At 39.6% G+C, this 18,824-nt stretch overlaps 2 long non-coding RNA genes across 6 annotated transcripts in view; one reads left to right on the top strand and one right to left on the bottom strand.

Annotated features, from left to right (window-relative positions):
* LOC147349240 (uncharacterized) overlaps positions 1-18,824 on the top strand; it is a 352,149-nt gene that overhangs the window by 303,385 nt on the left and 29,940 nt on the right. The gene's annotated exons all lie outside the window — the stretch shown is intronic.
* Positions 9,237-12,910, bottom strand: LOC147349241 (uncharacterized). Of its 5 annotated transcripts, none has more exons than XR_015150337.1 (4): positions 12,801-12,910; positions 11,843-11,936; positions 10,043-10,195; positions 9,237-9,482 (listed from the first exon to the last, which is right to left on the bottom strand). It is a non-coding gene; the product is annotated as an uncharacterized LOC147349241 (long non-coding RNA). The 5 variants fall into 5 exon arrangements; XR_015150334.1 differs by lacking the exon at positions 12,801-12,910 and adding an exon at positions 12,400-12,660; XR_015150336.1 differs by lacking the exon at positions 12,801-12,910 and adding an exon at positions 12,400-12,537 and having other exon boundaries at positions 11,819-11,936.

Below are 18,824 nucleotides of genomic sequence, written 5' to 3'. Positions count from 1 at the left end.
CATAGAAAGGAGCATATATTTGTGTTTTTGTCCCAAGGAATACATATATAATCAAATAATATATTTATAACATATATTGTTATTCAGTTCCTAAGTCATGTCTGACTCTTTGTGACCCATGAACTGCAGCCATGCCAAGCTTCCCTGTCCTCCCCTGTCTTCTGGAGTTTGCTCAAGTTCATGTCCATTGAGTCAGTGATGCTATCTAACCATCTTATCCTCTGCTGCCCTCTTCTCCTTTTGCCTTCAGTCTTTCTCAGCATCAGGGTCTTTTCCAAATGAGTTGGCTCTTTGTATCAGGTGGCCGAAGTATTGGAGCTTCAGGTTTAGCATGAGTTCTTCCAATGAATATTCCTTTAGGATTGACTGGTTTGATCTCCTTACAGTCCAAGGGACGCTCAAGAGTCTTCCCCAGCACCACAATTCAAAAGTATTAAACCTTTATAACATTTATATATAATCAAATGTTAAAAGCTATTTTTAATATCTAAAATTTTGTGATAAAATAAATTTTGGTATCAGCATACAATGAAACTATACAGTCAAATATATATCCATGAGATAGATGTTTATTAGCATAAAAATGCATTCAGTATATATTAAAAGTAAAAATATAGTTGCATGGATTATATTCTAATGATTCCCTTTTGTAAAATAGACCTGTGTACATATTTGTGTATGGTTTACATACTTGTAATTTCATAGGCTAGAAATACATGCTTCTAATGCTTAACAATACAAAGATATATGTACTAAAATATTAAAATAATTGTACTTTTAAAAATTATGAATATTTATACTCTGAATAATAGGCTCCAGTTTCATCCACCTCATTAGAACTGATTCAAATGTATTCTTTTTAATGGCTGAGTAATACTCCATTGTGTATATGTACCATAGCCAGTCCAGGTTCAATGCACGATACTGGATGCTTGGGGCTGGTGCACTGGGACGACCCAGAGGGATGGTATGGGGAGGGAGGAGGGAGGAGGGTTCAGGATGGGGAACACATGTATAATTTTTTTTTAATTAAAATTGAATAAAAAAAAATAAAATTAAAAAAAAAAAAGAAATGAACTGAATTTAGTGATAGTTTAACTGATCTGCAGGCTTTGAATATTCAAGCAGCAAGATTTTGTGCTGTGTCAGTATCACTTTTATTACACTATTTTAATTCATTATAGCTTAATATTCTTTGTTACTGTTTTCCCATTATTTCCTACAAATGACCATTATGGAATGAATGAACTGAACTCCATTATAGGTAAGCTTGAATTTTCAACTAAAATGCATCTTCATCATTTATGAGCAGCCTCTCTGCACAACATAAACTCCTTGTATCCTGCGTTGAAATTTCCCCCAGTGGTTTCATACGTGTATGTTTTCTCCCTAACTGTGAGAACAGAAGCTACTGCCTTTACTCTCTTTGGAAATCCTAGTGAAAATGTTTTTAATATAACATACATAACACAAACCTTCATGTTTATGTTTACATAATACTACTTCATATCATTTTCAATGTCTTTCACATCTATTAGTTCATTTGATCTTCACTGGATATGTGTGTCATTTTTCCTATTGAAAATGTCTACGTTATGTGGCTCAGATGGTAGAGCATCTGCCCGCAATGCGGGAGACCCAGGTTCGATCCCTGGGTCGGGAAGATCTTCTGGAGAAGGAAATGGCAACCCACTCCAGTACTCTTGCCTGGAAAATTCCATGAATGGAGGAGCCTGGTGGGCTATAGTCCATGGGGTCCCGAAGAGTCGGACATGACTGAGTGACTTCACTTTCACTTTTCACTATACCACTTTTCTTTGCCAAATGAAAAAACCCTAGAATCAACTCATGATTTATAAAGTCTTTAAGAAAAGCATAAAATTAATCTTTTTTGTAATAGCACTCTTATTTTTCTCTATGCTCAAAATTTCAAGATAGGAATATTAGGAGAATGCAGGCCAGAGTGGTTAAAGGATATGCCCCAAATTACTTGTTATTAGATCAATGACATGGACCCAAATTTTGGGAAAGTCATCCTGCGTTGGTAGGAATGGCTTGAGGTGGATGTTTTTCTTCTGTAGCAAAGAAGCCAGAAGGAACTGAATAGTATTTAAAACTCACTTTTTTTAAGCACAAGAAATCATTCTGCTAGCAACTGTTGAGCACCTCCCAAGTCAAGGACTCTCTACAAAAATAACCAAGGCTTTCTCCCTACCCTAGCTGCCCCTGAAAATCCATGGAGACCATCTTTTGGGAAATCATATCAAGTCACATTTCTGTGTGCCTGACTCAGCCTGAAAGATGGCAGTGGCTGGGGCAAAGTAGATGGTAGAAAGGAGTAAGGAATACTTTCCCTTAAAGTAAGTCATTATCAATGAATGGAGAGAAAAGATACCAATAACTTTACATAAAGCAGATTCACACTCATTTCAGTTTTGTTATTCTTGTTCAGCTGCTAAGTCGTGTCCAATTCTGTGACCTGATGGACTGCAGCATTCCAGGCCTCCCTGTCCTTTCTGCTGTCTCCTGAAGTTTGCTCAAATCCATATCCATTGAGTCAGTGATGCTATCCAACCATCTCATCCTCTACCATCCTCTTCTTTTGTCTTCAATATTTCCTAGCATCAGGGTTTTTTCCAGTGAGTTGGCTCTTCTCATCAGGTGGCCTAAGTATTGAAGCTTCAGCTTTAGCATCAGTCCTTCCAATGAATATTCAGGATTGATTTCCTTTAGATCGACTGGTTTGATCTCTTTACAGTCAAAGGGACTCTCAAGAGTCTTCTCCAGCACCACAGTTCAAAAGCATCCAGTCTTTGGCATTCAGCCTTTCTTATGGTCCAACTCACATCCGTACATGACTACTGGAAAAACCATAGCTTTGACTATACAGACCTTTGTCGGCAAAGTAATTCCTCTTCTTTTTAAAATACTCTGTCTGGGTTTGTCATAGCTTTTCTTTCAAAGAGCAAGTGTCTTTTAATTTCATGGCTGCAGTCACCATCCACAGTGATTTTGGAACCCCCCAAAATAAAATCTCTCATTGCTTCTATTTTTTCCCCCTTCTATTTGCTGTGAAGTGATGGGACCGATGCCATGATCTTAGTTTTTTTAATGTTGAGTTTTAAGCCAGCTTTTCACTCTCTTCTTTCAACTCCATCAAGAAGCTCTTCAGTTCCTCTTCACTTTCTGCCATAAGGGTGATGTTATCTGCATATTTGAGATTATTGATATTTCTCCGTGCAATCTTGATTCCAGCTTGTGCTTCATCCAGCTTGGGATTTTGCATGATGTACTCTGCATATAAGTTAAATAAACAGGGTGACAGTATATAGCCTTGATGTACTCCTTTCCCATTTTTGAATCAGTTGTTCCATGTCCAGTTCTAACTGTTGCTTCTTGACCTGCATACAGGTTTCTTAGGGGGCAAGTAAGGTGGTCTGGTATTCCCATCTTTTTAAGAATTTTCCATTAGCATAGTCAATGAATCAGAAGTAGGTATTTTTCTGGAATTCTCTTTTTATGATCCAGTGGATATTGGCAATTTGATCTGTTTTTTTCCTCTGTTTTCTCTAAATCCAGCTTTTACATATGGAAGTTCTCAGTTCACATACTGTTGAAGCCTCACTTGAAGGAGTTTGAGCATTACCTTGTTAGCATGTGAAATGAGTGCAATTGTGTGGTAATTTGAACATTCTTTGTCATTGCCATTCTTTGGGATTGGTGTTAGTTCTAGAAGGTCTTGTAGGTCTTCATAGAATCATTCAACTTCAGCTTCTTCGGCATTAATGATTGGGGCAGAGACTTCAATTACTGTGATATTTAATGGTTTGCCTTAGAAACAGAGATTATTTCTGTCATTTTTAAGATTGTACCCAAGTACTGCATTTTGGATTCTTGTTGACTACGAGGGCTATTCCATTTCTTCTAAGGGATTCTTGCCCACAGTAGTAGATATAATGGTCATCTGAATTAAATTCACCCATTCATGTCCATTTTAGTTCACTGATTCCTAAATGTTGATGTTTACTCTTGCCATCTCCTATTTGCTTCCAATTTACCTTGATTCATGGACCTAACATCCCAGGTTCCTATGCAATATTGATCTTTACAGCATCAGACTACGTCCATCACCAGTCACATTCACAACTGGGCATTGTTTTTGCTTTGGCTCTGTCTCTTCATTCTTTCTGGAGTTATTTCTCCACTCTTCTCCAGTAGCATATTGGGTACCTACCAACCTGGGGAGTTCATCTTTCAGTGTCATATCTTTTTGCCTTTTCATACTGTTCATGGGGTTCTCAAGGCAAGAATGCTGAAGTCATTTGCAATTCCCTTCTCCAGTGGACCACATTTTGTCAAATTTCTCCACCATGACTCATCCATCTTGGGTGGCCCTACATAGCATGGCTCATAGTTTCATTGAATTAGACAAGGCTGTATCCATGTGATCAGTTGGGTTAGTTTTCTGTGATTGTGGTTTTCATTCTGTCTGCCCTCTGATGGATGAGGATAAGAGGCTTGTGGAAGCTTCCTAATGAGGAGGGACTAGCTGTGGGGAAAATTGGGTCATTTCATTATACCACAACAATTTATTTGCATGTTTATCACTGCCACTAAGCTTTGAGCTCCTTGTTGCCATTTCATGACAGAAACTGCTAGTTGAACACTAAAATTCATTCTCCCTTTCTTTCTCAGCATCAGAATCCTGACTGTTAAAGAGAAAAACTAAACTGAGTAAATTTTAAAGATCTTAATGATTTTATTCAGTGATTCATGAATTGGGCAACATCTAGTTTAGCAGATAGAAAGGAGCTCCGAGGAGCTGTAGAGAAAGAAAGACTTTTATAGGCAGAAGGGAGCAGGAACAGGGAAGTCATAGGGGGCAAAAGTGGGTTGGTTATTGCAAGGTTGCTTTTCTTACATGGAAAAATGAAGTCTTGGAGCTGAGCCTGGTGACATGCTGAGAAGTGAGCACTCATTGGTTGACCTAAGTCCTTCTTTTCTGGGAGATTTGGGCAAAGAAATTTAAGTTTTGGTTTGCTTAAATGGGGCTTAGCATGAGTGACTCCATATCTAATCTGGCTACTTTTTTAAATAATTTTTTTTTTAATGTTTGGGTGCATCAAGTCTTAGTTGTGGCATGTGGGATCTTCATTCTTCATTAAGACGGATGGGATCCTCAGTTGTGACATGCAAACTCAGTCACACTATGTGGGATCTAGTTCCCTGAGCAGGGGTCTAACCCAGGCCCCCAGCATTGAGAGCACAGAAGTCTTGGCTACTGTAATACCAGGGAAGTACTTATTCCAGTTACTTTATACATGACTTTTTGGCTGAACAAGTGACACCAGAATAAAGTCTACATCTCCTAGTCTCCATGCAGCTATTTATGTGACTAACTTCTGGCAAAAAGATGTGAGGAGAATTGTTAAGTGGGAGTTCTGGGGAGATTCCTTAAGGGAAAGGAGTCTTTTCTTCCATTTTCATTCTGCTGCTTGGGATACAGTTGTAGTAGCTGATGTTTCAGCAACTATCTTAGACCATGAGATGACCTTGTGGTCACCAAAATAGGAAAGAAAGAAAGATTCTGGGTCCGTGATGATTTTTTGGAGCTTGCATCCTCTGGACTGCCTAACTGCCTTCTTATTTCACTCAAAATAATAGATCAGAGTGCTAAGAGATGTAGTCAAGTTTCTGTTGATAGCAGCAGAAATAAATCCTAACCAATACTCATCATATTTCTGTATTCACAGCAGAGAGCATGGTGCCTAAATTGATAGGTGGTCAAGATATATGGACTTTCAATGTATTTAATTACTTACACTTGCCTTATTCCCAAAATACTTGAAGATGTGATGCTAAATAAATGGTTGTTAAAAATTGATATTATGCCTGTTTACCAGGGAAGAGCATAACAGCCAAATCAGAAACAAATACAGAAATGTAGAGTCAGTCCTCAAGACATAAAATCACTGAAGTTAGCCAGAGAAATGTAAATGTGAATGTCATTCCTTTGTTGGGAAGAAAATCTGGCAATATAATTTTAAATTATTTAAAAACATGAATAGTTAAATAAAAATTCAGAGTAAATAATTGGCTCTAAATATGAATTGATAATATATTAAAAGACAAAAATCAAACTCAAAGTGATAGTGGAGATTTGATCTCCCTTATGATCATATGAAAGTAGAGAAGGGTTTAGTTGCGTACCTGGTGAGACAATAAAATGGACAATCAAAAATATGGTAACAAATAAGCTAGATCAGAGAACCATGTGCTAAAGTGCCGGTAACTGATTTATTTACCAATCATTGATTTAGCAACTCTTTGTGCCAGGCACTATTCTATTATTAGTTCATTACCCTACAAAAAAATCTTATGAGATAGTTATTGGCTTATGTCCATTTTTAGGATGGGAACAATGAAGCCCTAAAAGTCCATGTGCCTTGCCTGAGATCACATAGTAAGTGTAGGAGCAAGATTTTACCCAGGCACCATCATTTTAAAGATGAAAAGTGGTAGGCATTATTACTAGTTCTTTTCAAGCATACTTTAAAATACAGTGTTCCGATGGACAGACCAGCTCCTTGATGCATTTACAGCTAGTTCTCATTTTGAAATTGTGGAGAAAGGGAGTCTGGAAAGGGCTCAGAGAAGGGTTAAAAGGAACAAATCCTAAGATGGAAAATTGGAGCCCTGAGGAAAAGCCAAAGATGTTGAATGCATTTAATTTTGAGAAGAGAAGATACCAGTGAATTTTCCAACCTCTGGTGAGAGAATATAGTCAGATGAAAGAAACAAATAACTAATTATAACAAATAACTAAACAAATAACTAATGATATTAATAGCTTTAAAGGAAGGTGTTGGAATCCCTGATCCTGGTAGTTTTTAAAATGGGAACAGACAATGTAAAATATAAAGATTAATTATGAAGATTTTATAAGACATTTGTATCACTTTTTTCATATATATTCTTCTGAACTAACTAATCCTTGCAATTTCACATGTGAAAGTGTTAATTGCTTGGTCGTGTTTGACTCTTTGCCACCTCATGGACTATAGCCTGCCAGGCTCCTCTGTCCATGTGATTCTCCAGGCAAGAATACTGGATTGGGTAGCTATTCCCTTCTCCAAGGGTTCTTCCTGACCCAGGGATCAAATCCAGGTCTCCTGCATTGCCGGCAGATTCTTTTCCATCTGAGCCACCAGGAAGTATACATAATTCTGAATGTCTTCCCTGCTTTCCATTCTCCCTTGTCTGCCTGGAAATTCTTCCTCATCCTCTAAGATTCTGCTCTAGTATCATTCCCTGCTGAAGTTCCCAAACCCTCACTTTGCCCCTTTCTGAGCACAGTTGGTGGAAAAGAGTTTCAAAATTTGTAGCTCTTGTTGACCCTTCTATTCAAGCTCTTTTCCAGTGTGTTTGCAGTTATTTGTTCACACGCACACACCCCGCAAACAGGCAATGAGCTTTGTGAGTCAAGAGCCATCTCTTACTAGTCTTTGGAACCTTGACACCCCACACAGCGGTGGATAGATACTTGGCACTGATAAAAACTTGAATGAAAAAATAAATGACTGATTGGCAAGCTGTATTATTTGTTGGTTTTCTTGTGAGGTTTGTGTCATCTGGAGAGAGCCGTATGGTTTTGCAAGTGCTTCTCAAAATTTGACAAGTGATGTGAAGATGCAGATTCCACTGTCCAGGAACAATATCTGAAATAGAAGGCAAAGCTAAGGGCCTAAGAAAATAGTAGGTGGGGTGTTACCGGTGGGTGGGTTTGTTTGTTTGTTTGTTTTTTTGAGAATCACCAACTAACCTTGCCATCTATGGCCAGAAGACATCGTTGTTAATTCTTTGGCCTTTGTCCTTAAAAAGGTAAACATCCCTAGTGCGGAACTCAGAACAACAGGAAGAGAAAAAGAAGGGGGAAATTTGACCCTGTCCTTTATCATCTCCTGGAGAATTTTTAGTCATTTTATTGTGCGGCCTTCATACTCTGGCTGTGACCTCTGTATAACCGAAGGTTAGGTCAGCTTTGCTCATAGCTTACGGATTAAACTCTTCGAACTATCTCAGAGCCTGGCTTTAACCACTCTCAAGGACATACAACCATACCTGCATATTCTTTTCTTTTGCTGCTTTTGCTTTTCAGAGACTAGGGCTCCTTTTTAAACCTAAGGTTCAGAAGACAGTAGCTAGAATTTATGCTGAAGTGGAGTAACAGGCTTTGGAGCTGAGCAGTGTCCTAATACAGGTGAAAAGCATGTATTGATTACTTAAAGAAAGTTAAAATAAAAGCAATTTTTCTCCCCATTTCAGCACATTGCAGCTTTTGGCCTATCCACTCATAGCTAAAAAAGCATTCTTTCCTGATAATCAAGCTTCAGCTGTCTGAATTTCAGGCCGAGCCTCTCCTCCTGAGCTCTGTTGAAGAGCTGCTTTAATTAACCATTATACCACAGATGTTATTGATTTTTTTTTCAAATCTGGTTGAAACATCATTGTGCTGGATCATGGCCAAAACTAAGGCCTGAATTTGTGTGTGTGTGTGTGCTGCTTTTACTCCTTCTGCATACCTTATTAGTCTCCGTGTCTGTTAAGTGCAATCCTTCGTATTAACTCGGAAAATATAGAATTGATTTTTAGCCTAGCAGCCGTGATCTAAGGGCTCCTAATTTGAAATCTGTAAACCTCAGTTGCTGAGGAAGTCTTTCTGCTGTGACTCTACACTTTCTTGAAGTAAGCTTTTTATTCTTTAATTTAAAAAAGAAATCTCCCTCTGCCTTTTACTCTCTCTTTCGCACACACAGTTGGAGATTTTCCAGGAACATGACCCGTTCTTTGCATTTTGAACATGCTCATCATGAAAGGTTCCCAAAGGCTTACTCTTATCTGTCTAGAATGTGTGACCTGCAACATGGACCTTAGGAAGATTTGAAACTGACCAGTCTCCATACTTGCAGTATTTTGAGGGAAATGTGGAAGGGCTTGAGCCACATTCACTTTGTGCAAATTGCAGGATATTAGAAGCGACAGGGCATCTGCATTCCTTTTACAGTCTGCCTTCCAGTGATGATAAAACTCAAGGACCAAACAATCACAGTGGGTTCCCAAATTCTGATAAGGTTTCTGTGAGTTTAGTGATACGCGCTTTAAACATAATTTGAAGCTTTTAAAATACTGTAATGGCAGCTCTTGACTTTTAAAAAAAAAAATCACAGGGAGCAAGAGGTGGTGAAAAATGTTTATTTACTCTGCATTAGTGGCTAAACTCCCGTGTCTTTCTAGAACCGGTAGTTCCTTTATACTTGGGAACTCACGCATGTCGCCCCTATTCTTCCAACACGAACCAGACAGGCCCACTTGAGCTGGAGAAACAATGGCCCGCAGTCAGTCCTATGCCTCAGTGAGAAACAACAATGCGGTCCTCTTGACAAATTCTGGCGTCAGGAGTGGAATCTTGCAGTTCAACATGTCTGCTGAACAGAAGTTGGAAAAAAGAAAAGATCATCTTGTAAACAATTAATTAATGTTTGTCATGAATTATCATTTTTACTTCCTTCTCAAGAGGCTCAAAGGGAATCAAAAGGCATTTTTGCAGGTGGTGGCATTCAAAGTAAGGGCAATCAAAGGTTTGAGAGCCGAGGCACAGCACTCTGCGCCTCGAAGGGTGAATGGTGCTAGGATTAGAGCACAGCGGGGGGTTGAGGGCTTCAGGTGTGAAGCTTAATGTTTGTGATCAGCAAAAAAAGTCTTGAATTTATCTAAACTGCTCTTCTGCTAACAGTACTTCTAGCACATAAATGTTCTGAAACTGACAAGTGTTCTCATTGCTCTTCTAATGCAAACATGATCTGCATTTGAAAGATGCATCCTTTTGCCTAATTTAGAATGTGCATCACAAAGAGCATTAGATGATGACCCCACAAAGCAATAGCACACACACATACCACACACACTCAGACACACATACACACACACTCCAGACGTGCCCGCCGAGTGCATATAACACACATGCAAACCATGTATTTCTTGCCTGGATCTTCTCTGGAGCTTCCAGCGAGGATCCTGCTTGTCTAGAGTACTAAACCAGAGGTTGAAAACTAGGAGACTCAATAGCCATCTGACCAGTGAGTCCCTCTGAATTCTCTCCACGAATAATTCCTTTTCATTTGGTTTGAATCATTACCTAGAATGTAGCATGCTGCATTTTAATTTACAGTCTTTCTCCTGCCTCCCCCTACCTCTTCTAACAGTAGAAAGGTATCAACACATAAAAATTTGGAACATGCACATACACACAACCAATGATATTAAAACGTACTGAAGAATTGTTAAGTAATGTTTGCAACCCCTAGAACCAAAGACCAAGACAGGCATTGTTGATGGTGAGAAGGTTGCTAACATCCATAGAAATGCATCTGATCGCTTAATGAATCCCCTCCATAATCTACTGCTGAACTCTCAATACTGATTTTCTCTCTTTATGTCATCAAGAAGCGTCACCTACTAGAAGAGCTCTAAAAAGAAAGACTAAGTGAAGGGTAGATAAGACAGGACGGGGTGAAAGGCAAAATTTGGAAGGACTAAGGTCAACCTAAGATTGTTGAGTTAATTTTTAACCTAACCTTCCAAAATTCTCCATTATCCCGTGGTACCTACCCATTTTCTGTTGTGTGTTTATAGTTTATATTCTCTGTAGTATTCATTAACCATAATTTAATAAACACAGCTTCTTGGGGCATCAAGCTGCCTCTTTCTCAGTGGAGTCTGAGGGGCAAAGATGATAAAGGGAAATATAGGCTTACATTTGCTTTCTTTTGCCTTGGCTCCTCTGGAGTGAACCAAACTGAGCACTGCTCTGAGCTTTGTGGTCACCATCCTTGACTATTTTTAATGATGTTTTCCTTTGAATCCAAATTTGGAACATAAAACTGTAGACTGAAGACCCTCAGTAACTAGAGAAGAGCTTGGGTAAAAGGGCCAAATTGGGGGACAAGGGGTATGAAAGGAATTTTAGGAAGTTTAGAAAAGAAAGGGACCCAGAAGGAAACAAAAACCAGCACAACCTCTGAGACAGAGTGGAGGTTAAGGAGCCCCTTTCTTCAAATTTCTGGAAACTCTGGTTTAACTTTGAAGAGTGGGTAAAATGACCAGAAAAAGTAAATTGTTCATAATTATCAAAGTTCTTCAAACCTAGAGCCCTTCCTAAGTATTTAGTTGGTTCTCCACTTTTTGTAAAGATGTTAAAATCCCATCCAAAGCCTAATGCCAACTGCTTTAGAATCACAGATGAAAATTGTGAAAATAAAGTAGCAATAGTTGCGAATAAACTGAAAAGAATCCTGACATTCAGGACCCAGTATAGAAAGGAACACTTTTTTTTTTTTTTCTAAATTTTTAAAAGAAAATCCATCCTGAACACTCCTCCCTCCTCCCTCCCCATACCATCCCTCTGGGTCGTCCCAGTGCACCAGTCCCAAGCATCCAGCATCGTGCATTGAACCTGGACTGGCATTTCGTTTCATACATGACATTTCACATGTTTCAATGCCATTCTCCCAAATCTTGCCACCCTCTCCCTCTCATGGAAAGGAACATTTTTGACCAGTGTCAGGAACGTTAGGGTTGTTTCCTGGTCCTAGGATCCTGGACCTTCGCCAGAGTCTGTGGCTCTGCCTGGTGGCCTGCCCCATGCTCACACTGCGTCTCTGAACCTACCTCATGTCCCCCCAATCCCTTGCTTAACCATACGCTCTGTAGCGTGCTGTCTCCAGGACAGATCATTTGTTTGAGGAAGATGGAAGGCCACCTTTATTCCATGCCTGTCCCATACCAGGCTCGAAGCCATGTGCTGTCCTTTCTTTCCACTGCTTTGGATAGCTGAGGTGGCACGCACTAGTGGGTATGGGAGGTGGGTGCTGAAAAGTCTGCAAAAGAGTAAAAAAATTGAAACTCTGTGTGGCTTGTATTGGTTCAATTGATCAGGCTCTAACTGGAAAATGTTTTACCAGACGATGAGTATTTGCAAAGTTAAGAGCATTCATCATCAAAATAAATAACACTGCCAAATCCAACCCTTTAAAAAATGTACAAAAATGTATTAGTCCGATGCCCTCTCCCTACCAGGAATAACAGATTGAAAAGTAGATGGCAATGATTTTTCACGTTTTTTTTTTTTCACTATAAACAAATACAAGTATTTAGCTGCAAGTTGCATTAACCCAAAGTGACAAAGAATAGTTTAAAGAGCTTTACTAGGAATATATGAACTTCCTCCCATAGCAGAAAACAGTGTTTTTGAAATAAGTCCTCCTGTAAATTACTAATAAATGCCCCCCCGCCAAAACCACCCAAGAATGAGTTGATGATGAGCGAATTAAAAATTGTCACCACTTAAACAGCTCTCCTGGTTGGATATGTCTTTGCCAAATGGGTTGACCTTTCTAGGACTTCAGTCTGCAGTGAGAGGTCCCACCCACCCTGTTACTATTTTAAGGAGATCTGTAAAAGCTCCTTCTTTGGCTTCTCTCCTCCCCCACCCCCTTATGCCACCACTGTGTGCTAGTCCTTGAAATTAATCAAGGGCCCCTTCTGGGGAAGGGATTCCTCTTGGAGAGAGAAACGGAACTGGACACTTCTCTGCCTTCCCACGTCCCCTCTCCCTGCCAGGACCTGCTCCCATAGCTTCCCAGACAAAGCCCCAAGGACTCTGGAGGTGGGGGTGGGGGGAGGCTGCTAGAAGCTGGAGACCTGTCTTTGCCAGACAGCTGCTGTTTGAACCCAGCTCTGACCGTAAAATCAAAAGCGGGTCCGAGGAAAGCGGTAAACACTGTGCACTGAGCCTTTTGAAGGCAGCTGATGCCTCATTTGGGGTGACATGTTGTGGCTGATGAGTGTGGATGATGTGGGGTTTTCGATAAGTGCCTCATCAGTACCCTCATCATGCTCGTGTTGCCCCGCCGCGGCGTGTGCCCTGACTTGATTGTAATTGCCCGAATCTGCTCCTGCTGCTCGGGCGCGCACAGTAATATGCAATAAAACAGCGAGAAGTGAATGTTAACCATCTGAGTTCTGACACGGCAGCTCTGCAGTTCAAGATCTCCATTAAGGACCAAGAAAAAAAATAAAAAATAAAAAACCTGTAAGAAAAGAAGGGATAATTCCCAGGGTCTGCTGCTGTGATCAAAGGGAAAGTCCAGAAATGAAGGTGCTATTTAGCCTTCCTAGGTCCTCCCAGGTAGAGACGAACAGATAGTTTGCTGGTATTTATTTATTTATAATTTAATTTTTTGATCCCAGGTGTCCCCGCTTTTGCTCATTAGCTCTAATAGCTGTGCTGCCATTTGCCTCTTCCCAGGTGTGGATGGTGGTCCACCTTCGGCAGGGTGAGAAAACCTCCAGTCTGTCAGTGCCCGGGCTCTGCAGCAGCTTGTTTTAGATGCTAAATTTCCAAGAGCCAATTTTTAGCAACTCCAAGAGGCAGACACCTGAAGCAGGGTTTGGTCAAGTCACAAACTGCTGCCAGGCTTGGTTGTCAACTTCACTAACATGCAGAGTGACAAAAGTTATCCCCTCTTCTTTTTACCATCACCACATACCATGGAAGCCTCATTCAATACTTTGAAATTAAATAGTATCCAGGGCTCCTAGAAACTGACTTTGAGGAGTGAGGTGGTCCTCAGGACTGCGTTCCATCTTCAGTTTTAAGAAAGTCTCTGAACAAGGAGACCTCAGTCGAGTGCGCATGTAGGGAGTGCCTTTCCTTTCTCAGGTGAAATAGGCTGAATGGTGGGGAAGGGGAGGGGTTGTGGTATATTTTTAAAGAATTTTCTTAGTCAAGTTTGGACTTTGCACAAACGTTTCATTTTCAGCTTAGGTCTAGGGGTAAATATGCACACTTGAAAATCTAATTTTATATTATAAACCTACTTTTCTTAGCATACTCCCTTTTCTTCTACCCTGGAAGGAACAATAATTGCTTATCATTTAGTGGTAAAAGCTACTCTCCAACCTATTGTCTTCTTAGTAGTGCTTCTTAAAGTATCTTGAAGAAAATACCATATTCTTTGCAGTTTCCTGTTAATTGAGTTCTTTGGGAGCCAGTGGCAATGTAACTTCAAGGATGAGATTTTAATTACATATGGAAACCTTTACCATTGTTTTTCATTTTAAAGAAAGTAGCGTTTGCTTGAAAGCATTTATTCATTTTTTCCCCCATCTCATTTCCAGTAGCAGTGTCTTTTCAGAACTTTACAAATGCTGTTTGTTTGGACTGTGGGTTTTCTCCTGGCTTTAAAAAAAAAAAACAAAAAAACTGAACATGTGAAACTAATGAATTCAGCCTGCACTCCCACTTGGAAGCTGCTATACAGATGGAGTTTCATTAACTGTTTGAATATCTCTATCAGTAACTGCTCCAGAGAAACAATTCCTGCTCACATGGATAATTAACAGAGCACTGAACGGGACAAGACCACCTCTTACTGTAACTACCTGGCCCTTGCTTTGCTAAACCGTCAGGGTTCATTCACCCTTCCTGTCTGTGCTTGCCCAAAGCTCATCTTTCTATGGGGTCACTGACCGCTTCCACACAACTGCTGCAGCCCACCACCGGCTCTTGCCAATATTCCTGGAGTGATTCGGCTTGGGTCTACACAGAAGAGAAATCACCCTGTACTTGGGACCCTCAATAATGCTATAGGAGGCAGCGTTCCTCTCCACCTCAAAGACATGCCCTAGCCCGGTGCCTGGCAGACCCTCTCTTTGATAATAATGGCTTTATCCATCTTTTATTATGAGGCAAGTTTTAACTCTTCATTTTGGGTTCAAATTCTCATGTAAGGTCATTACACTCGAGCTTTTAAGATTCTCCCCCTCAGCCCTGCAAATTCAGGTAGAAAGATATTTCAGTTCTTGTCTGCCTTAACCAGGTGTGCAATGTTAGCAGGGCTGTGCTTTCTCACAGCTGTTGCTTTTTATCCAAGAAGTGGCTGTATTTCAGAGGTGGGTGATTCCGGTGTAGAGTTCTGGCTCTTATTATCTTGGGCATTATATGGCATCTTATAAAAGATGTTTCCTTAGCAGGTGATATACACATGAAGGAATAGTAAGATTTTTAATCTCCTAAAGGCAGACACATTAAATGAATACAATTTGAAAAGATGATTTTTAAAAAGCTACAAGAGTAATAATAATTGTGTCAGAAAAGCAAAAATGGATAAACTGAATGAAATACACAATTTTCAATGAAAGTGAGAGCACCCAAAATCAGGAGAATACTTTGTGAAAGAAGTTAAGCCAGGAAATGGTATGTAGGAATGTAGAAACTGATGTTTGTGTCATTCTTCAAAAACCGATTTTAGAGAATTTGCAAATAAGCAAAGTATAAGCAATTTTTCAAATATATTGCTGCAAAGGAGGTTAAGCTTCTTTCTTAACTAATATCCATCTGGTTAGTATGGTAGCTCAGAGAAGTAGTAAATTGAAAAGAAGTTACATAGAACTTTGTAGATGTAAAATATGTATGAGGTTTATTTTGGATGTTTTACTTTGTATTGGGGGTATAGCTGACTAACAGTGTTGTGATAGTTTCAGATGAACAGCTAAGGGACTCAGCCATACATATACATGGGTCCATTCTGCGCCTATCTTCCCTCCCATCCAGGCTGCCACATAACTTTGAGCAGAGTTCCCTTGTTATCCATTTAAGATACAGCAGTGTGTACATGTCCATCCCAAAGTCCCTAACTATCCCTCCCCCCTACCAACCAGCAACCATAAGTTCATTCTCTAAGTCTATGAGCTTTTAAATGCATGTTCCTTCAAGTATCGCATGTATGTGTGTGCACTTAAATTTAGAGTTTGCGAGAGAGTTTCTTCTCAAAAGTAGTTCTCTGCTATAGCAATTAAGAGAAAATCGTGAAAGGAGGAAAATGAATTCTGAAATGCAAAAGGCTTTTATTAAATGGCAGGTTTAATCAGTAAGAATGCATAAGTCAGCTTTTAGATGGTGTGTCTTAGAGAACCTGATTGGACTCAGGCTGGTAAGTCCCGGCTGTGAATTCTGCACAAGTTGAAGGATGTGCAAAAACTGCAGCATCAACAGTTCATTTCAAAAAGGTTCCAGAAAAAAAAAAATCAACCCTGCAGTCACATTTCAACATTAATAGATGGGGTTGCCATGGGCACCGGAGAGAAGCTGGGGATAAGGAGTGCTGCCTGAAGTTCCTCATGGGGGATGGGTGAGAGCAGGAGGCACATATGTAGGGCTGGGCATCAGGAGCTGAAGGGTAGAATCATCATTCCATGAAAGTGAAAGTGAAGTCGCTCAGTCTTGTCCAACTCTGCGACCCTGTGGACTGTAGCCTACCAGGCTCCTGAGTCCATGGGATTCTCCAGGCAAGAATACTAGAGTGGGTTGCCATTTCCTTCTCCAGGGGATCTTCCCGACCCAGGGATCGAACTCAGGTCTCCCGCATTCCAGGCAGATGCTTTAACCTCTGAGCCACCAGGAAAGCCCCATCACTCCATGGGACCTCCCCAAATGTCATGTACTATTGCCCAGTGGAAGAGAATGGGTGTGTACACTTGTGACATGCCCATGAAGTGAGAACTAACTGGTACCCTGGAATTTATAGACAGAGAAACTGAAGCTCCTAACTCTGGGATTATGACTAGGGTGAGGGAGACAATTGGTGAGCCAATGCACTTGCCCAGGTGCTAGTCCTGTCCCCAAGTGCTATTGTTTAGGGAAGTTACTGGCTGCTGCTGCTGCTGCTAAGTCGCTTCAGTTGTGTCTGACTGGCTAGTCACTCGCAAATCCTTCTGGATTGCTGATTAACTGAGGTCAGAATGAACTGTCAAGCTGAAAATACAGACAGAATTTGGTAAGCTCATGTGGCCCTAGACCTAAACCAGCAAAAAGCATCAGGGAAGAATGTAGTTTCTTCCAGAGCCAAATACAGAACGTACATTTGTTCAAGAAGAAGGTTAGGGTAGTCCAAATAAATCAGCTATCCTGATGGAGGTCCCGATTGTCTGCCACAGCCTAGACAGACCCCAGAGGGCCAGCAATAACATGTACCCTCAGCTGAGAATCACTGTCTTATTATCTTCCATTCCATGAACATTTAGAAGGAGCTTTATTGATTAATGGTAAATTCACAGTGTAGAGTCTGTATTAGCCTTGTAAGGAGAATGTCTTAAAGAAAATGAAAACAGTAGGGAAAATAGCATCGGAGCGAAAAGGAGCAAATATCCGAACATCAATGAATAAGACATTCCCATCTTTCCTACCTAAACCTGGGACAAAAGAGACTAGTGAGGGATCTGAGTTTTATTCCTTTTCTTTTAGCCAATGGAGAGAACTTTTCAAGAAAAAGAAATCCATGGAATAAACTAGAAATGTGCCTTAAGACAGACAAAGGGAATGCAAAATTAAATTCTTGATGTGAAAGGAAAGGCACAATGAAGGCATCTAGATGAGATACCTTTGGAGAAAATTTCAATTTCACTGTTTCTTTTCTTACTTGCTTGCTTTATTTTTTTCACAGATATGCTCTGTGGAACGCCTGAAAGGCTTTGTATTATTTCTTATTTTCTTTCTCTTTTTACTATGTGGTATACATTCTTTTTTTTTTATCTTCCTTCTGATGTTGAAGCAGTTCCCATTTTTCTAGTTTTGTTTCTGACACCTAACTGTGCCCAACAATACCTTCCATTGAATTCTTTCTTTCATCTGTTCCATTTCTCTTATTTCCTTCATCCCTCCTCTTCCTTCACCTCCTATTTACCTCTTATTAACCCTTGGTGTTCCAGGTATATTGTGACTCTCATAATGATACTTTCCTCTTTTCTTTTTCAAAGTCCAACCTATTTTTCTACATAAGCTCAAGTTTCTTGCCATGATTCTATCTAACCAGGTCTGTGGACTCAGTCTTGCAAATAGTGAACTCATATTAATTTACTATATGTTATATAATTTTGCCTATATTTTGAGGTGTTTATAAGATGTTATTCTCCTTGGGAGAATAAAGTTTACTTTAATCTGGGTGTAGAACAACTCTACAAACTTTATATTGTATTAATATAAGCTTTATATTGTATTAATTTTCTATGTCAGTGACTTCCAAGGGTCTCTGACCCTATATTATGATGTGGCTTGGATATAGACAAAATGTCTTCTGCCAATTTTTCATATCATTTTTCTTATGGAAGGATAATTAGTATTTCATTGAGTGACATTTATGTCAGGAAAACAGATCTTTAGGAAGCTAAATTTATGAGATATCAACTAAAATTTTAAATTGCCACTTTTCAGTATTAGAGCTCTTCCAGACACATATATATCCATGACATTTGGGTGCATTCACAGTTTTTCAGCATGAAAATCCCAAATTTATGAATGAGAGTTACAATACTCTGAAACAAAGGGAAAAGTATTGTTTTTGAAAAACAGGGATTATGTTTGCTTGTGAATGTGGAAGATATAAGCTTTTCTTTAATATCATCTAATATAAAGTCAAAGAAGATGTAAAATTCAAATGTGCTTATTAATCAGACAGAAGTATTCCTTTAAATCTACCCAGGAATTTTTCTTTTAACTCTTAGATTAAATATTCTGAGTTTACCTCACAAAAATCTCTGTAAGTTAAGGAACTTATTGGAAAATTGATTACTGTGGCAATGTATTTTGCATGAATCAAAAATGAAATTTTTACAAACCTAATCAACTTGGAAATTGCTTTTTTTGTGTGGTCTTTTCTACTTTGGAAATAAGCCTTAGGAAAGCACCTTTATTTTTTTCCTTTAGAAGA

This window comes from Bos grunniens, chromosome 21, assembly GCF_055505025.1.
Source record: "Bos grunniens cultivar Pamir isolate PY7600 chromosome 21, Bosgru_T2T1.0, whole genome shotgun sequence".
NCBI classification, from domain to species: Eukaryota; Metazoa; Chordata; class Mammalia; order Artiodactyla; family Bovidae; genus Bos; species Bos grunniens.
Note: the sequence above shows the minus strand (reverse complement) of the source record. Positions and strands in the feature narration are given on the sequence as shown.